At 44.9% G+C, this 8366-nt stretch overlaps 1 pseudogene; it reads right to left on the reverse strand.

Annotated features, from left to right (window-relative positions):
* Positions 1-6041: 6041 nt before the first annotated feature.
* On the reverse strand, positions 6042-6508 carry LOC115899905 (annotated as a pseudogene).
* Between the last annotated feature and the right edge of the window lie 1858 nt (positions 6509-8366).

Here is an 8366-nt window from a genome sequence, read left to right on the forward strand (position 1 = left end):
GTGGATCACCTGAGGTCAGGAGTTCGAGACCAGCCTGGCTGACATGGTGAAACCCTGTCTCTACTAAAAATACACAAAAGTAGCAGGGCATGGTGGTGGGCTCCTGTAATCCCAGCTACTTGGGAGGCTGAGGCAGGAGAATTGCTTGGACCTGGGAGGTGGAGATTGCAGTGAGCCGAGATCACACCACTGCACTCCAGCCTAGGTGACAAAGTGAGACTCCATCTCAAAAAAAAAAAAAAAAGAATTTTGTTGTCTGGTTATTAATTTGTGAGATTTCTTGATATATTATAGATAAGATTTGCTTTGACACACACACACACACACACACACACACATATATAGTAATTATCTTCTAGTCTGTGGCATGTTTTTTCACTTGAAAAATGTTTTTTTAAAATTTAACTTGTCCAGAGTTAATTGAAGCTTTTCTTAATTATCAAAAAGCTGGTAAAGAAAAAGATGGTACAAAAAGAAAATCTGAGGCCAGGCGCGGTGGCTCAAGCCTGTAATCCCAGCACTTTGGGAGGCCGAGACGGGCGGATCACAAGGTCAGGAGATCGAGACCATCCTGGCTAACATGGTGAAACCCCGTCTCTACTAAAAAATACAAAAAACTAGCCGGGCGAGGTGGCGGCGCCTGTAGTCTCAGCTACTCGGGAGGCTGAGGCAGGAGAATGACGGGAACCCGGGAGGCGGAGCTTGCAGTGAGCTGAGATCCGGCCACTGCACTCCAGCCTGGGCGGCAGAGCGAGACTCCGTCTCAAAAAAAAAAAAAAAAGAAAATCTGTATCTCTCTTTTTTTTTTTTCCTTTTTGTGGAGAACGGGGTCTCGCTATATTACCAGGTCTCGAACTCCTGGGCTGAAGCTATCCTCCCGCCTCTGCCTCCCTGAGAGTCGGGAATTACAGGCATGAGCCACCGCGCCTGGCCAGAAAATCTGTATCTCACAGTGAATCTGATGTCAGCAAATCACAGAAGAAAAGAGATGCTGCTGACAAACCAAGAGGATTTGCCATAGGTCTTGCTTGATCCTGAAAGAATAATTGGTGCCACAGATGGCAGTGGAAAATTAATGTTTCTCATGAAGTGGAAAGATTCAGGTGAGGCAGATTTCATGTTGACAAAAGAGGCAAGTGTGAAGTTTTCTCCATGGTAATTGCTTTTTTTTTTTTTTGAGAGGATCTTGCTCTGTTGTCCAGGCTGGAGTGCAGTGGTATGATCTTGGCTCATTGCAACCTCCACCTCCTGGGTTCAAGCGATTCTCTTGCCTCAGCCTCCCGAGTAGCTGGGATTACAGGTGCTCGCCACCATGCCCGGCTAATTTTTGTGGTTTTAGTAGAGATGGGGTTTCACCATGTTGGGTTGGCTGGTCTCAAACTCCTGGCCTCAAGCAGTCAGCCCACCTCGGCCTCCCAAAGTGTCAAGATTACAGGCATGAGCCACTATGCCTGGCCAGTAATTGCTTTTTATGAAGAGAGACTAACTTGGCATTTTTTGTCCAGAAGATGAAGCTCAATAATTGTTCACATATGTAATATGAAACATTTGGGTCTTGCTTTTTGATTTACTAATGTGACAGAATAACTACATTCTAATGAAAATCAAGTTTGACATGTTGTTTTGAAAGTAGTGTTGGAAGAGTTGTTGGTTTTTTTTTTTCCATCAATAATATTGGTTACTTTGAACAAATAAAAGATTTCCGTAGTTGCTTCCTTTATTAGAAAAGAACATTTGATACCATGGTATATTATTTCTTCTGCATTAGAGAACAACTTTTCTATATGTTGGGGAAAATTTTCAGTCATTACTCCATCAGAACTTGTGGGTTTTTTTTTTTTTTTTTTTTTTTTTTTTTTTTTTTTGAGATGGAGTTTCGCTTTTGTCGCCCAGGCTGAAGTACAATGGCATGATCTCGGCTCACTGCAACCTCCGCCTCCTGGGTTCAAGCAATTCTCCTGCCTCAGCCTCCCAAGTAGCTGGGATTGCAGGCATGCGCCACCATGCCTGGCTAATTTTTGTATTTTTAGTAGAGGGGAGGTTTCTCCATGTTGGTCAGGCTGGTCTTGAACTCCTGACCTCAGGTGATCCACCCTCCTTGGCCTCCCAAAGGGCTGGGATTATAGGCATGAGCCACTGCATCTGGCCGACCTTGTTTTCTTATAAGCGTAAGGAAAATTCTAGATTTTTATTTTTATTTTTTGGTGTGTGCGTGTACACATAAAATGCACATATACATTTTTTGAAAATTTTTTCAAAAAATTTTTTCAAAAAATTTTTGAAAAAAAATTCACCGAAACAAAAACCACAGGTAAACCCATGTTTCTGAGATGTTAGTATTCTAAGCAAGCTATGAGATAATCACTTCAAGTTAAAGTGAAAATTTTCCTGAAGCCATACTTTTCAAGTGAAATAAGTAATTCTACTTAATAGGACAATTTAAATTGGCTAATTTTAAAGCATCTATATCACAAATGAAATGGTTTGTTTGCAAAATTCCTAAAAGGATTTTTTTTCCACTGCCATCACTGGAGGTTTCCCCATCCAGATGAGAAAACGAGACAAATCCAGTGTGTTTTAATTAGCTAAACAAAACTGAGTTAAACGGACATTTGACAGGTTCTCCAGAGGGCCATTCCTTAAAAGAAAGCTGAAATCTCTGTTGCTATATTGACTAAAAGTTCATGATTCTTGGAATATATAAGACTTGGCTCATAAAAACCTACTCAGATGGTTAGAGGTGTTGGCAATCTAGGACCTGCTGCCATAAATGTGTGAACAACCTTTTGGAATGAAAACTATCAACCTGCATGTTTCTTCTTTACCCCAGTGTAGGGATTCAATCAGGCTGGTGGGAAAAATATTAGAGATCGTTATAGAGATAGATGCAAATCTTCTTGGAAGGCCGAGAAGTTTGCATAACTTTGGTAATAGATCTGGCTAAAGGCAGCCTGTTCCCAGTACCTTTAGTTAAATAAATTAAAGTAGTAACAAAAGAATGTGGGGAAGTTATCTAGCTAGCTTGTTTATTCATGTGGTCTTAAGACTAACCTTTGATGTACGGTGGGAGCTTAAGTGCTTTCTACTCAGGAAGTCCACAATGTCAATTACCCTCTAGTGGTGTTGACTCAAGTCTTTGTCAATTAATCTTTACCAATAAATGCGAGTCTCCCTAGCTGGTCAGGGCCGAGTGGCAACTGTTTACAGGACTCTGCTGGAGTCTGTAAGCGACTCGGAGACACTCAGCTGGACTGGCAGAGCAGAATATCTGTGTGTACTTCATTCATCTGTCCCTGGGTCGGGGTCTGCAAAGGACAGACCTCCTGCAGCTGGTGTCCCCGTGTGAGGAGCGCTACCACACCCCAGCTCATTCCTTACATGTAGACTCAGTATTTTCTTTATTGGTTCAGCAAAAGCCAGGAAAAACAACTCTGTAGCAAGCAGAATGTTATTGTACTATATATTGTTTAATTTATTGTAAATACTGGTGAACAGTGGTCAATAAATAGTTTTATATTCCTTCAAAAAAAGAAAAAGAAAGAAAAAGAAAGCAAGAAAAAGAAAAGAGAAAGAGCGAGCTTGCAGGGTGTGCAGAGGTTGTCTGCAAACGCTATGCCATTCTGTATTAGCGGCTTGAGCACCTGTGATGTTGGTATCTTCAAGAGAGGGTCCTGGAGCCAATCCCCCACGGATACTGCGGAATGACTGTATTTGGGTTTTGATAGAAAGCTGAGAAACCCGGAATGTCAGAGACATCCTCTCAGCAGTAGGAAGCCAAGTTAGTATCAGGAGAAGCCAGTGGTTAAATTCACAGTCTTTTTACACATAAGAGCAAAACACACTTTACAACAACGGTGGAAAAAACTCCGTGATCGCTCGCTGAAGGGAATTAAAGATGCAGTGATAGTTACAACACGGCAACAGCATATATTGACAAGCGAGATCTCATCTAAGAGTTTAGGGTTTGGTGGGGGGAGCCAGAGCCTCTCTGAGGATGCATCCTCCTTTGAAAGCACTGACCTAGCCCCTGCATCCACAAACGTGGGAAAAGTGTGGGAGACGGCAGAGTCTCAGCAACCCCTCATTCCAGTTTGTCTCCTTAGACAGCATCCATATCCCCCATCCTCCATCAGCTCCTTTTCCCGCTTCCCTATCCTGCAGTTGATTTTGCAAAGCGGAGAGAGGTGTCTGTGCTTAGGACAATGCTTCACATTGCCAGGAGAGGGCAGCAGATCACGCCCCCATTCCCTGCGCTGCCTTGGCGCTGTCCAGGATTCCAGTGAATTTTCAAGGGTTGTTGAGTGCTCACGGGAGCCAGGCTGCGTGCCAGGCACTGGGAGTGCAAAGCCAACTGAGATATGGGGCCCTGCTCTGCAGGAGGCTGTGGTCTAAGAGGGCGAGGCAGCCATGGAAACATACAGGTCCAAACAGTGGGGCGAGGCCCTGGGGAAGAAGGCTCTTCAGGGGCTGTGGGGTCCCCAGGAGGTAGGGAGAGGAGGAGTATCAGAAAATACCCAGCAGGGGCCAGGCGTGGTGGCTCAAGTCTGTAATCCCAGCACTTTGGGAGGCCAAGGCCGGTGGATCACTTGAGGGAAGGAGATTGAGATCAGTTTGGCCAACATGGTGAAACCCTGTCGCTACCAAAAATACAAAGATTAGCAGGATGTGGTGGCTGGTGCCTACAGGCTACTCTGGAGGCTGAGGCACAAGAATCACTTGGACCCTGGAGGTGGAGGTTGCGGTGAGCTGAGATCACACCTCTGCATTCCAGCCTGGGTGACAGAGCTAGACTCTGTCTCAAAATAAACAGACAAAACCCCACACAGCCAGCAGGAAGAGGTGCTTGAGCTGAGTCTTGGAAGCAGGTAGATTTCCCTGGTTCCTAGGCCAGGCCACGCACACCAGGCAGGGGAGTCGGGGCTGAGCGTGACACTACAGGGTGAGCTCAGGCTTGAACACAGGGCACTGGGAGCAGGAGGAGGATCTCAGAAAGGGGGAGGATCACGGAGGGCTGTCCTCCATGGCCACACTAAGACCTGAGACCTCCTGGGCTCAGGTGATCCTTCTGCCTCAGCCTACGAAATAGCTGGGACTACAGGTGTGTGTCATCATGCCCAACACATTTCTTAATTATTTGGAAAGATAGAGTCTGCCTATGTTGCCAAGACTGGTCTCAAACTACTGGGCTCAAGTGACACTCCTGCCTCAGCCTCCCAAAGTGCTGAGATTGCAGATGTCAACCACCACCCCTGGTCCATTTCAATTATTTTTAGTGTATTTGGTATATTTACAGAATTGTGCAACCATCACCAACATCTACTTTTGGAACATTCTGTCATCCCAGAAAGAAACTCGTGCCCGTCAGAGTTACTTTTCATTCTCATCCCCAGCCCTGGGCAACAAGTTACCTACTTTCTGTCTCTATATTAGGGTCTTCTGGATATTTCATATAAACTGAATCAGGCAATGTGAGTTCTTTTGCATCTGGCTTCTTTCACGAGGCATTGCATTGTTGAGGTTGATCAATGTAGTAGCATGTATCAGAACTTCCTTTTGATTGCTGAACAGTATTCCGTTGTATATTCCATGTTTTAATCCCTTTGCCAGTTGATGGCCTTTTGAGTTGTCTTGAGCTTTTGGTTCTTGTGAATGGTGCTGCCATGAACATTCACATACAAGCCTCTGTGTGGACATACATTTTCATTTTCCCTGGGTACATACCTAGAAGTGAAGTTGCTGGGTTTAAGGCAATTCTGTTTTTAACATTTTGAGAAACTGTCATACTATCTTCCAAAAAAGTGGCTGCACCATGTTATTTATTTATTTATTTATTTATTTAGAGATGGATTTTCACTCTTGTTGCCCAGGCTGGAGTGCAATGGTGCAATCTCAGCTCATTGCAACCTCTGCCACCCGGATTCAAGTGATTCTTCTGCCTCAGGCTCCCAAGTGGCTGGGATTACAGTCAGCTAATTTTGTTTTTTTTTTTTTTTATGGTGAAAAGATATACATATATTTAGAATTAGCCAGCTGGACTCAGTTTAGATGATCCCAATTTTGTTGGTAACATTCAAAGCATCGTAATCAGGAGCCGATCGAACATACACCTTCCTCTCTCCATCAGGCCAAATCAGGGTGTTGAATTTGGCCACATCCATGTCACAGAGCTTCTTCACCGCCTGTTGGATCTGGTTCTTGTTGGCTTTAACGTCCTTAATGGACACAAGCCTGTTGTTGTCTTCTATCTTCTTCATGGCCGACTCAGTGGTCAGCAGAAACTTAATGACAGCACAGTGGTCAAGCTCATTTCTCCTGGGGGACTCTTCCGAGGATATTTGGGCTGCCTCCAGAGTTGCAGTGTCTTGGGCCACTGGGAGGTTGGTGACATATAGATCTTCTGTTTTTTGTGGCTGTGGACACCTTTCAACACTGCCCTCTTGGCCTTTAAAGCCTTGGCTTTGACTTTGGTCTTAGGAGGGGCAGGAGCTTCCTTTGCTTTCGGTGCCATCTTGTGAAAAAGTAATTTTGTATTTTTGGTAGAGATGGGGTTTCACCATATTGGTCAGGCTGGTATCGAACTCCTGACCCAGGCTGATCGTGAACTCCTGATCCACCTGCCTCAGCCTCCCAAAGTGCTGGGCTTACAGGTGTGAGCCATTGCACCTGGCCTGTACCATTTTATATTTTCACTGGCAGTGAATGAGGATTTTGATTTCTCCACATCCTCTCCAGCATTTGCTGTTATCTGCTGATTGGTTATAGTCATTCTAGTGGGTGTGAAGTGACATCTCATTGTGGATCAATTTACTTTTTCCTAGTGACTAATGATGTTGAGCACTTTTTAATGTGCTTATTGGACATTAATATATATTCTTAGGCCAGGCATGGTGGCTCACACCAGCACTTTGGGAGGCCGAGGTGGGCAGATTGCGGAGCTAGGAGTTGGAGACCAGCCTGACCAACGTGGTGAAATGTTGGGAGCAGGCCCCAAAATCTGACTATAAACTGGCCCCAAAACTGGACATAAACAAAATCTCTGCAGCACTGTGACATGTTCGTGATGGCCATGATGCCCACACTGGAAGGTCGTGGGTTTACCAGAATGAGGGCAAGAAACACCTGGCCCATCCAGGGAGGAAAACCGCTTAAAGGCATTCTTAAGCCACAAACAATAGCATGAGCGAGCTGTGCCTTAAGGACATGCTCCTGCTGCAGGTAACTAGCCAGACCCATCCCTTTATTTTGGTCCAGCCCTTTATTTCCCATAAGGAAGACTTTTAGTTAATCTATAATCTATAGAAACAATGCTTATCACTGGCTTGCCATCAATAAATATGTGGGTAAATATCTGTTCATGGCTCTCAGCTCTGAAGGCTGTGAGACCCCTGATTTCCCACTCCACACCCTGTATTTCTGTGTGTGTTTCTTTAATTCCTCTAGTGCCAGTGGGTTAGGGTCTCCATGACTGAGCTGGTCTCGGCAAGTGGTACCCATACGTGGGGCTCAAACCCGGGTCGGAGGGTTGCTGGAGCAATGGCTGGAGAATGTGGCACTAAGCCGGAGGATACCTGAGTACTCTTGAGCAATCCCCGTGGTGGGTAAGAAGGGGAGCTCGGAAGCATCAGGGTAACAATGGGACAAGTGTGGGCTTTGGTTCATTCCACCTTGGAACCTTTTCACACTAATGATAAGGAGGAAGGAGAGTATAATGAAGTAACAGAAGAGGTTACAGAGCAGGTTTTTTTTTGCCAGCTAAAGCTAAAGCGGCAAAGGAGGAAGAGGTTCATCCCTACCCTTCTGTACCCCCTCCTTATTTTGAAGAAAAAGATTGGCTTGACCCTCCAGATCTTTCTTTTCCAGAGGATGCTGGGCAAAAAGTAGTTGCCCCAGTGACTGTTCGAGCAGCACCTCAAGCTACTGCTCTCAGTTCTATTCAGGAAGGAATTCAGCAAGCTAGAAGAGAGGGTGATTTAGAGGCTTGCAGTTCCCTGTTAGAATACAACCTCCAGATCAACAAGGAAATATTGTAGCTACATTTGAGCCTTTTCCTTTTAAATTACTCAAAGAATTTAAACAAGCTATTAATCAGTATGGACCAGGTTCTCCTTTTGTAATGGGACTGCTAAAGAATGTTACTGTTTCCAGTTGGATGATTCCTACTGATTGGGACGCTCTTCCTCGAGCTTGTCTAACTCCTGCTCAGTTCTTACAATTTAAAACTTGGTGGGCAGATGAAACTTCCATTCAGGCTGCTCACAACGCCCAGGCCCAACCTCAAATTAATATAACTGCAGACCAACTTTTGGGGGTCGGTGGCTGGGCTGGTTTAGATGCACAAGTGGTCATGCAGGTCGATGCCATAGAAT

The sequence above is a fragment of the Rhinopithecus roxellana genome, chromosome 10, assembly GCF_007565055.1.
Source record: "Rhinopithecus roxellana isolate Shanxi Qingling chromosome 10, ASM756505v1, whole genome shotgun sequence".
Classification (NCBI taxonomy): Eukaryota; Metazoa; Chordata; class Mammalia; order Primates; family Cercopithecidae; genus Rhinopithecus; species Rhinopithecus roxellana.